An 11,619-nucleotide genomic window follows, 5' to 3' on the forward strand; every position below is an offset into this window, starting at 1 on the left:
ATCAAGGCACCAGGATGGTTGCATTCTGATGAAGGTACCTTCCTGATTCAGAGCCCGTGCCTTCTGGCTGTGCCCTCACAAGGTAGAAGGGGCAAGGGATTGCTGTGGGATTTTTTATAAGAACACTAATTTCATTCATAAGGACTCCATGTGACCTAAGCACCTCCCCAAAACCCCATCTCCTAATGCCATTATCTTTGGAGGTTAGGGTTTGAACGTATGAATTTGGAGAGGAAACATTTTCCTTTTGTATTTTAAAAGGTAGCTTTAGGGGCGCCTGGGTGGCTTGGTCGGTTAAGCGTCCGACTTCGGCTCAGGTCATGATCTCACGGTCCGTGAGTTCGAGCCCCACATCAGGCTCTGTGCTGACAGCTCAGAGCCTGGAGCCTGTTTCAGATTCTGTGTCTCCCTCTTTCTGCTCCTCCCCTGTTCATGCTCTGTCTCTCTCTGTCTCAAAAATAAATAAACGTTAAAAAAATTAAAAAAAAAATAAAAGGTAGCTTTATTATTGTTTCTTTGCTCATAAGTTGAATAAGTTATACAGAGTAAAGAAAACAAAATAATAATACAAGCTTTAACAGTTTCAAGAATGTAGACAATGAAAGGGAAAATCTTCTCTTTCACTTGCCATCCTCTAGTCTCCATTTCCTTTCCCCAGAGGCAACCAGTTTTTAATTTCTTTTTAGTTTTTATGTTGATATCCTCTGCATGCATAAGTATATATGTATGTATTAATTTATATATATGTCTATCACTTTTAAGAGACTTCCTTAAAATATAAAATAGTGGAGGGGCGCCTGGGTGGCTCCGTCGGCTAAGCGTCCGACTTCAGCTCAGGTCACGATCTCGCAGTTCGTGGGTTTGAGCCCCCGCGTCGGGCGCTGTGCTGACACCTCAGAACCTGGAGCCTGTTTCAGATTCTGTGTCTCCCTCTCTCTCTGACCTTTCCCCGTTCATGCTCTATCTCTCTCTGTCTCAAAAATAAATAAACGTTAAAAAAAATTAAATAAAAAAATATAAAATAGTGGAACATTTTAAAATAATTTTATTTAAGTAATCATTTGACCACTTTATTTTCTCTCTGTATTCTCTGTTATACTTCTCAAGACAGGGGGAATTGGATAGTCATGAGTACTTTTGGGAACTGGTGAGGGGGCAATTGAATTAAGGAAATCATTTAATTTGTATTTAGGGGAATATATTTGGGTGGTTCATAGTCAATTTGTGAAGTTAACTTTTCTTACCAACACTCCCTCATGTAGGAAAAGCCTTAGGAATTCTTCTCACTGTGCTGACTCATCCAGAAAAACTGTGGAGCCTGGAGTTGTGATGTGTCTCATCTACCTAGTGCTAGAGGTTATATAGATGGCGTGAGGTGGTGGAAGATGAATAAGGTTGATATATACACAGCTAGAAGACAGTTTGTAGATTAGTCTTCCAATAATCAGAAATGCAAAATTATAGGGATGCTTGGGTGGCTCCGTCGGTTAAGCATCCAACTCTTGATTTCGGCTCAGGTCATGGTCTCAAGGTTCATGGGTTAGACAGAGCTTTGCATGGGGCTCTGCACTTACAGTTTGAAGCCTGTTTGGGATTCTGTCTCCCTCTCGGCCCTTCCCCCGCTTGCTTGCTCTCTATCTCTCGCTCAAAATCAAAATAATAATAATAAAAAAAGAAATGTAAAATTTTAAGGAAAGTAAATGAAGAGTAAAAAGTACTATAGAAATTCCAGGCAAATGGGGCACCTGGGTGGTTCAGTTGGTTAAGCATCCAGCTTCCACTCACGTCATGATCTCAGGGTTCATGGGTTCAGCCTGACTCGGTGTCAGGCTCTGTTCTGCCAGCTCAGAGCCTGGAGCCTGCTTTGGCTTCTCTGCCTCCCTCTCTCTCTGCCCCTCCTCCACTTGTGCACACTCTCTCTTTCTCTCTCTGTCTCAAAAGTAAATAAATAAACATTTAAAAAAAGAGAAATTCCAAACAATTAATAAAAATAATATATTATTTTTTCTGAATTATTTTACATTTGTAAACCTATCTTTATTTAAGATTTATAAACTTGTGGGGTGCCTGGCTGTCTAAGTCTGTAGAGCAGGTGACTTTTGATCTCAGGGTTGTGAGTTTGAGCCCCACATTGAGTATAGAGATCTCCTTAAAAAAAAAAAAAGTTTAGGGGCGCCTGGGTGGCGCAGTCGGTTAAGCGTCCGACTTCAGCCAGGTCACGATCTCGCGGTCCGTGAGTTCGAGCCCCGCGTTGGGCTCTGGGCTGATGGCTCAGAGCCTGGAGCCTGTTTCCGATTCTGTGTCTCCCTCTCTCTCTGCCCCTCCCCCGTTCATGCTCTGTCTCTCTCTGTCCCAAAAATAAATAAACGTTGAAAAAAAAAAATTGTTCTTTATAAAAAAAAAAAAGTTTAAAGACGTATAAATTTGTAAAATTTTACAGTTTGTTCTGATTTCTTTTTCTCATTCTAAATATTCACTTTTTATCCAACTTTTAATTTTTGAATTTCAAATTGTTTTAAAGAGAAACCGCAAAGTTGTATAAGCTTCAGACTGTACAAAAATTAGATCTTCCCTGTTTAAGTTGTAGGAGAAACTAGGGAAGAAAGACGTGAAATTGATCAAGGGCAGGATACAGCTGCCCCTTAATTCTATACTTTAAGCGAAAAAGAAGAAATATATATATATATATATATATATACACATATACATACATATTTATAATGGAAGTTAAAATTTAAATGTCTAAAAGGAGAATACAGTAAGATACATAATTTCTAAGCCACTAAAACAAGAATGCAAGCTTGACTAATTCCACAGAAGGTAAGAAAGAAAAAAAAAGTAAATAATATAAAATGGCAGGAAGAAATATAATCACAATAAATATAAATAAGTTAAATCCTCCTTATTAAATAAAACCCATGTCTCTTGGGCTTTCAAAAATCTAGCTATATACTTTTGAAAAGAGTAAAGGAAAATGGGCTTTTGAATTACATTGGAATACACTTCTATCAGAATCACCTAGGAACTTAATACTAGAATCACATAGGAAAGTCATTACATTAGAATCAGGGGGTAGACTTTGGGATAAAAGGATTTCCTTTTTCAGGACTGTAGAAATTAAGTAGATATGTTTGGTATATCTGGCACTGACACTATGACTGCTTCTGGAGAACGAAATGGGGTACTGATGAACAGGGTAGAAGGTCCATTTACTTCCACTCTTCACCATATGCTTTTTGGGGCCCTTTTGAACTTAGTCTCATCTTTTTTTTAATTTGTTTTTTTTTTTACCAGTTGAAAAATTGTTCACCAATTGAATAATTGTAATGTTTACTCAAATAATTAATAGGTTTAGTAGAATATTTGGGAGAGGTCATCACCCGTATGCAATTATGTGATTTATGACAAAGGTTCAAGTCAGGGGAGGAGAGGGTGATTTTTTAATTAAATGATTCTGGATCAAATGGAGTTCTATATGAAAAAAAGAACCCTGACCCCTTCCTCACACTATATATAAAATTAACTTAAAATGGATAAAGATCTAATGTGAAGAGTAAAACAAAGAAACTTCTAAAAGAAAACGTAAGAGAATAGCTTCATACCTTTAAGGTAGCCAATGTTTTCTTAAACGCAAAAACACTAACTATGGAGGAAGAGACTGATAAAATAGACTTCATTAAAATTAAGATCTTTTGGTAAATAAACCTATCTTAATAAAAGGGTAGGGAGATTGTTGCTCTGGAAGGTCCGTAGTTCTGGCATTTGCAGAGGCCCTACCTATAAGAACCACTAAGTGTAATTTGTGGTCCTTTTGGAAAGGACATGGCTTTGGGGAAAAAAATCTCTTTAAAAGACAATTGGGACAATTATGGGTGTTTGAGTATAGATGAGCTATTAAAGAATGTACTTAGTTTTAGAGATACATGCTGAAGTTTTAAGGAGTGGACTATATCTAATTAATTTTAAAATGTTTCAGCAAACATAAGATAAAGCAAATATGGCAAAATGTGAAATTTGTCCAATGTAGACAATGGCATGTGGGTGCTCACTTTTCTTTATTATTCTGTGATTGAAAATAGGAACTTTTTTTTTTTTAATTTTTTTTTTTCAACGTTTATTTATTTTTGGGACAGAGAGAGACAGAGCATGAATGGGGGAGGGGCAGAGAGAGAGGGAGACACAGAATCGGAAACAGGCTCCAGGCTCTGAGCCATCAGTCCAGAGCCTGACGCCGGGCTTGAACTCACGGACCGCGAGATCGTGACCTGGCTGAAGTCGGACGCTTAACCGACTGCGCCACCCAGGTGCCCCGAAAATAGGAACTTCAATAAAAGAAGGGAAAAAATTAAGATCTTTTGTTTATCAAGAAACACCTTTTTTTTTTTTTTTTTTTCAACGTTTATTTATTTTTGGGACAGAGAGAGACAGAGCATGAACGGGCGAGGGGCAGAGAGAGAGGGAGACACAGAATCGGAAACAGGCTCCAGGCTCTGAGCCATCAGCCCAGAGCCTGACGCGGGGCTCGAACTCATGGACCGTGAGATCGTGACCTGGCTGAAGTCGGACACTTAACGGACTGCGCCACCCAGGCGCCCCTCAAAAAACACCTTTAATAGTATCAGAAAACAATCCACTGAGTGGAAGAAAAACCTAAAACAACTATTGACAAAGGACTTACATCCAAAATGTATAAATCACTATTATAAATTAAAAAAAAAAGACAACTCAATGTTTTAAAAAATGGGTAAGACTTGAATACCCACTTCAAAAATGTAGATATCTAAATGGTCAACAAGCAGATGAAGAAGGATTCAGTATCATTCTTTATGAGGGAAATACAAATTAAAACCATAATCAGTTACCAGTATATATGAAAGCTTTCAAAATCAGATTTCAAAAATCAGATACCACAACTCTTGTACATTGCTGGTAAGGTGTAAATCCATGCGACTCCTCTGCTCCTATCATTTCTATTTCCCCTACTCTCACTAGCAAGTTCTTATCATGCCACAGAATCCCTTTACTCATCATAAGGTGATAACTTTTCCTTTGTAGTTCAACTACCAATATCGAGCACATAATAATAGTTAAGTGTATAAATCTGTATTCCCTCCTTTCTTATTTATTCGTCTTACCTTTACTTTCTGTATGCTCCTTGGTTCCTTATTATAAATCAAAGGGGCCTGTGTTTCCTCACTTATTAATGAAGGGATTCTCAACCTATCACATTCAGCTTAACAGGTAAATGGTTTTGCATTGATGTTACTAGCAGAGACATCATTTGGATAGCTCCTTAAAGACAGAAAACTTAACATTTTGTATTACCCTTCAGGGGCTCTGTATGTACTAATCACTCTATAAGGAAGTAATAAATTTAACATGATTATGGTCAGAAAAAAATGACCAAGATATTATGGAAGTGAAGTTGCTCTCATAGTCTTGGCATGACAGGGGAATGACTGTCCTATTTTCAGGTGTCCTATGTCTTGGTGTCACTTTCATTCTTTTTTTTTTTAAATTGTTTTTAACATTTATTTATTTTTGAGAAAGAGAGAGAGAGAGAGAGAGACAGAGTGTGATCAGGGGAGGGCAGAGGAGAGGGAGACACAGAATCCGAAGCAGTCACTAATGGGGCTCCTCATACGGGATACACTAACTTATGGTGGGAATTACTAAATGCTCATTAGCAAAGCATTTCTGCAGTGGGGTATATAGTAAAAAGCACTTATGTTGATTTTTATTTTCGAAGATTAATCATTTAAATCTATATTATAGAGTTATTTTGACAATTATGTGAGTTAATAATTTCAAACACTTAGGACAAGTGCCTGGCACATGGTAAAGCTGTCAGTAAATGTCATGGTGTTGATGATGATGATGAATATCATCATCATCTAAAAATTTCAGATAGATTCATTCTTCTATGATTATCATTTGTCCTGGACACTGAGGCAGATTCCACTGATACCAGATTCCTCTTCAGAGCTAAAGGTCTTGTTTCTCCAACTGCTGGGAATGCTGTTGGCTCACAGCTCTCAAGATGTGAGCTTTATGCAGGAACTGCCTATCCAAGGTCACATGCACTCGCTGGGGGCAGTCTTTATCTAATGACTGGTTATTGATGAGTATAAGTACGCCTGGCTCCCTACCTCAACTTGGAATACCTCTGAAGGGCCACCCTGGCCTCAGAGCCATCCAGAAGGTTGGCTTAGGCTTTGTTATAACTCTATCACAGCCCAAATTCTCTCTCTACCCAATCCGGCATTTTACCTGCATTAAAATTCCCTAATAAGTTTTCCTGAAATGCACATCTCTGTCTCAGGTTCTGCTTTCCTGGGCACATAACTAGAAACATCAATTGTTACTTAGTGGATTAAAAGACTCCATTAACAAATGTATCCTTTTTTATTCACTGGTAATTATTAACACAAGGTTCAACTTTGATATGTATATATGTATAATTAAAAGATTAGACATTTGATATCTTAAGTTGGTGGCAGAGACTAACAGAATAAATTATTAAATGAAATGTTTATCCTATTAAATATATCTATTTTTAAGTTTATTTATTTTGAGAGAGAGAACATGAGAGAGCATGATCGGGGGAGAGGCAGAGAAAGAGGGAGAGAGAGAATCCCAAGTTGGTGGAGGAGAGGTGCTCGATCCCACCAACCCTGAGATCATGACCTGAACTGAAACCAAAAGTTGGATGCTTAACCAGGTGCTGCCTAAATATATTCTTATTGGAAAAGCTGGCAACATATTCAGCTATTTATCTGAGGTATAGAAAGCATGAAAGGCCATGTAAAGTTTTTGTTTTGCTTTTTGAAAACTTTTATTTAAAAATTTTTTTTCAATACTTTTTAAAAAGTTTCTATATGTATTTTGAGAGAGAGAGAGCATGCACCGGAGGGTCAGAGAGAGGGAGAGAGAGAATCCCAAGCAGCTCTGAGCTGTCAGCACAGAGCCTGGTGCAGAACTCGATCCCACCAACTGTGCTTAACCAACTGAGCCAGCCAGGCGCCCCTGTTTTTTGAAAACCTTGAACACAGGCAAAGTTAGTATACAGATTCTATTTGTCATGACAGGTTAGGTGATGCTGCAGTAATAAGCTGTAACAAAATCTTAGAGTCTTACACATAAAAGTTCTTATTCAGGCAAATCTACTAAAAGTCCAGGAACTTCTCCAGGGCAGCCTTTCATGTGGTGGCTCAACACTCAAGACCCACTTTGTTTTTTTTGGTATCTCCATCTCATCGTGCTGCTTCAGGATTCTTTGTTCCAGGAAGGACAGCATGGTGAATAGTGCACTAGAAGTGACACAATGCCTCTGGCCATTGTCTATCTTTAGACCTAGTAACAGGACCCCATCTAATTTGGAGAACTAAGAAATGCATATAACCATTTACATATCCAGGAAAAGGAAGAGAATTGAAAATATTGGTAAACATTGGTAATGTCAGTCACAAGGACAGTCTTAGACACTAAGAGAGGCTAATATTTTAGTGTCCATAAGGGTCATCTTATAAGACATTTCACTCTTGAAACAAACTCTCAGTATAGATCTTATGCTAGCACTGGAATTAATTTTAAGCTCTTGTGTTTATCATGAAATTTGAACAATAGTAAGTTTAGTTAACTCTAAACAAAGACAATCAACAGCTAAAGTAGAACCTGACAAGACATGGATAGTCTCTTCAGTCATAAGATAAATAGTAAAAAACAGATCACAATTGAGTGAGCTGTGAAAATTTATGTAAAAATCTCTTCCAGAGGCTTCCTTGAAAATGTGATGTAAAATTTAAAAACAAGAACAAAATATAAATAAAAATGTGATGTGCCTGAATTTATTTCACATTTGACCATTTACACCTCTAAAGAAAAGGAGTAAAATTACCATCAAGTAAGTATACCTCACACCCTTCTTTCTATGCCATTCTTCAACAAGAAAAAATGTTTCATATGAGAAACATTTCACATTATTGATTACAAGACAGTTCAGAGCTAAACATAAAAAAGTCAATGAAAACAAAAATTGAATATAGATACAAATTTCCTTGCTTTCCAGAAACTCAAAAAAAAAAAACATAAATTTCTGTGTGTTTGTCTAGTTCTATAAAATTTACCACATATCAGAGATTAATGTAGTGTTCATCACAATTAGGATATAAAACTATTCCATTATTCCAAAGTAACTCCCTCCTGCTACCCTTTTATAGTCATACCTTCCCTCTAACTCTAACCACTGGCCCAACTGATGTGTTCTCCATCACTCTAATTTTGCTATTTTGAGGCTGTTGTAGAAATGGAATTGTATCATATGTAACCTTTTGATACTGGCTTTTTTTCAATCAGTATAATGGCCTTGAGACCCATATAAGTTTTTGTATATATGGTAATAGTTTGTTCCTTTTTTATTGCTGAGTAGTATTCCATGATATGGATGTACCACAGTTTACTCATTCACCCATTGGGTGGTCTCCAGTTGGCTGCCATAAAGATTTAATGAAAATCTATACACAGTGGCACCAAGGTGGCTCATTCAGACCTCCAACTCTTGATCTCAGCTCAGTTCATGGTCTCACAGTTCATGATATCGAGCCCCAGGTGGGGCTCTATGCTAACAGCATGGGGCCTGCTTAGGATTCTCTCCCTCTCTCTCTGCCCCTCTCCAGCTTGCATTCTCTTCCTCTCTCTCAAAATAAATAAATAAACTGTAAAAAAATCTGGACACAGATTTTTGTACGAATTTAAATGTTCATTTCTCTAGAGGAACTATCCAGTAGGTGGATTGCTGGGTATTATGGTAAGTTTATGTTTAACTTCAGAAGAAACTGCCAAACTGTTTTCTAGAGTAGCTATATCATTTAACATTCCCACCAACAAAGAATGAGAGATACAGTTGCTCCATATCTTGGCAGTACTTGGTATCATAAATATTTTTAATGTTAGTTAGCCATTCTAACAAGTGTGTAGTGGTATGTCATTGTGGAGTTAATTTCCATTTTCCTAATGGCCAATGATGTTGGACTGTAATGCTTTACACTTACATAGTGTTTTGCATTTTTACAAATATTCAATTAATTCTCACAAGTATAGCTATGTATTTCAAGTGACAAAAGGCTGATATTATGTAAATCTGGAAAAGACAGACAAATGTAATTACACCAATGCAGAATCAAAACAATTTAAAACTCAAAAGGAACTGGAGGTAATTTAGTCAAACTTCTCCATTTTACAGAGAATAGAGTCTCAGAGAGGTTAAATGATTTCTCACACGGCAGGAATCATACAAAAACCACACTTCTGTTGCTCGAATCTCTTCTATAATGTCCAGTCAAGTAGGTGACAATTTATGCTTGAATCCTTCAAGTGACTGGGAATTCACTCTTTTTTTTTTTTTTTTTTTTACCCAGTTCTGTTACGAAGTGTTTCTTGACATTGGGCTGAAATGGCCTATAAACAAGTGAACAAGTCTGTAAGTGTTTTGACATTGAGCTAAAATGGCTTACTACAGCTCCTGCCAATGGATCTGGTTTCATCCTCTGAGACTTTCCTGAGGAAATGTGGTCCCTTTCCACATGACAGTACTTCACATATTTGAAGACAGCCATCATGCTCTCTAGGCTAAACATTTACATTTTCCTCTAACCACGTCTTAGATGAGCTCCTTTATCATTCTTCTTGCTTGTATTAAAACGGGTTCTAGATTTCTTACAGGGCAAAATATTGTACAAAATATTTCTAGTAACACAGCCAGAGTGTATGCATTTTCCAATTATACATATTCACTGTAAGAGATAATGAAATTTCCTTGCCTTTCAGTTAGTGTGACTATTTTAAAAATTTAAGCTGAATACTTTATTTTTAAAATTGCATTTTTTGGGGATGTGTTATATGCACATGGCACAAATTCAAAACATCCAAGATGGTTTACAGTGAGAAGTCATGATCGTTAGCCTTCTAGTTATATTAGCCTTCTAATATAATAAAAAATAATATAATATAATAAATATATTGCACACATCCTATTTTTAAGACACATAATACTGATTATGATTATGACATCCCATCATATAGGCTGTACATATCTTTTAAATCATTTAATCTTAAATTTTTTGCTGATATAAATAATCTGTTATGGACTTCCTTATGTGTACTTTATGGATATATTTTAGATTATTTCTTAAAGCAGGTTCCTAGAAAAAAATAGCTACATAGTATAGCGTGACTTATATATAATAACTATCCAGGGGTACCTGGGTGGCTCAGTCGGTTGGGCATCCAACTTCAGCTCAGGTCATGATCTCACAGTTCATAGGTTGGAGCCCTGTATCGGGTTCTGTGCTAACAGCTCAGAGCCTGGAGCCTGCTTCGGATTCTGTGTCTCATTCTCTCTCTGCCCCTCCCCCACTTGTGCTCTGTCTTTCTCTGTCTCTCAAAAATAAATAAATGTAAAAAAAAATTAATTAAAAAAATAACTTTCAAAAAATTACCATTTCATGTTTATTCCAGTGGTATTCCATTTCACCACATCTCTGCATACATGGAATACTATTATTTATTGATTTTCTTTAAATTTGTTGTCTTGATTTGCTTGTAATTGAGAATGAATGCATTTTTAAAATATGTTTTTATATCTTTATTGGCGATTTGTATTCCCCCCTTAGGGTGTTTAAGACCTTGTTAAGTTTTAGAACATCAATTTGTGCGAGCTAGAATATCAGCCCATGATCATATTCTTGAAAACTATTTTCTTTCCAGTTTATTAAACTCCTAAAGGTGTTTTACACACACACTAGGGTCTGTCCATCCCGCTACTATATGTAGTTAATTTTTAAAGAATTTTTACCAAATATGAGGCTTTACAATGAACACTTATGTTGTAATACAATTTATCTCTTTATAAGTCTGTTTCAGTCAACAGATTTTAAACTGCTGCAATCCAAGGGCAATACTTTAATCATCTTTCGAAAGCCTAATATAGAGTTTTGTACAAAGTAAATGTTCCATAAATTTGTGACATCTAAATGAGGGAATAAACTTAAAAATCCCTACTAGTTTGTTAGATTCTGCATGCATGGTTACAGACTTCCCAAATTTTATAAATTCTAATCATGACTATCTAGAATCTAGCCCAGAGTCAACATTAAGCTGTTCAAAGGCTTGCAAAATATTCTACCCTTTCCAACTTTAAACTGGGTAAAAACCTGATAAATATGTGTTCTGTATCCTCTCTCAAGTCAATGAAATGCAGTGTTGACCCAGATAGGGTTTGCGATTCTATACTAAAAAACCTCTGGAGATGCTGACTGCCGTCTAGAATTCAGTACCCTTCGGGTGTTAAGTCATTCCCTGAAGGTACTATCATGTAGCTCCTCCCACCCCCCTACCCCTGGCCCCAGTTACTCATAAGTATAGACAAAAAATGTCAGTAATGCCTGTTGGGCACAGATAAATATTGTCTACTGTATATTTTATTGGTGTACTAGTCTAGTAACCCTCGGAAAAAATACAATTAGACAAATGAATTCTGATTTGTAAACCCACACTATATTTGGTTGACTACTGCTTTCTTTTACAGATATTTACAGAGCATTTTTATAGCAAAACCTTTTA

At 36.7% G+C, this 11,619-nt stretch overlaps 1 long non-coding RNA gene across 1 annotated transcript; it reads right to left on the reverse strand.

The window, feature by feature from the left end:
- Window positions 1-7,831: 7,831 nt before the first annotated feature.
- On the reverse strand, window positions 7,832-10,519 carry LOC147584298 (uncharacterized). The gene is made up of 2 exons (XR_015255304.1): window positions 10,260-10,519; window positions 7,832-9,456 (listed from the first exon to the last, which is right to left on the reverse strand). It is a non-coding gene; the product is annotated as an uncharacterized LOC147584298 (long non-coding RNA).
- Window positions 10,520-11,619: the final 1,100 nt, after the last annotated feature.

This window comes from Puma concolor, chromosome A1 (assembly GCF_028749965.1).
Source record: "Puma concolor isolate L17-30 chromosome A1, mPumCon1.1.hap2, whole genome shotgun sequence".
Taxonomy (NCBI): Eukaryota; Metazoa; Chordata; class Mammalia; order Carnivora; family Felidae; genus Puma; species Puma concolor.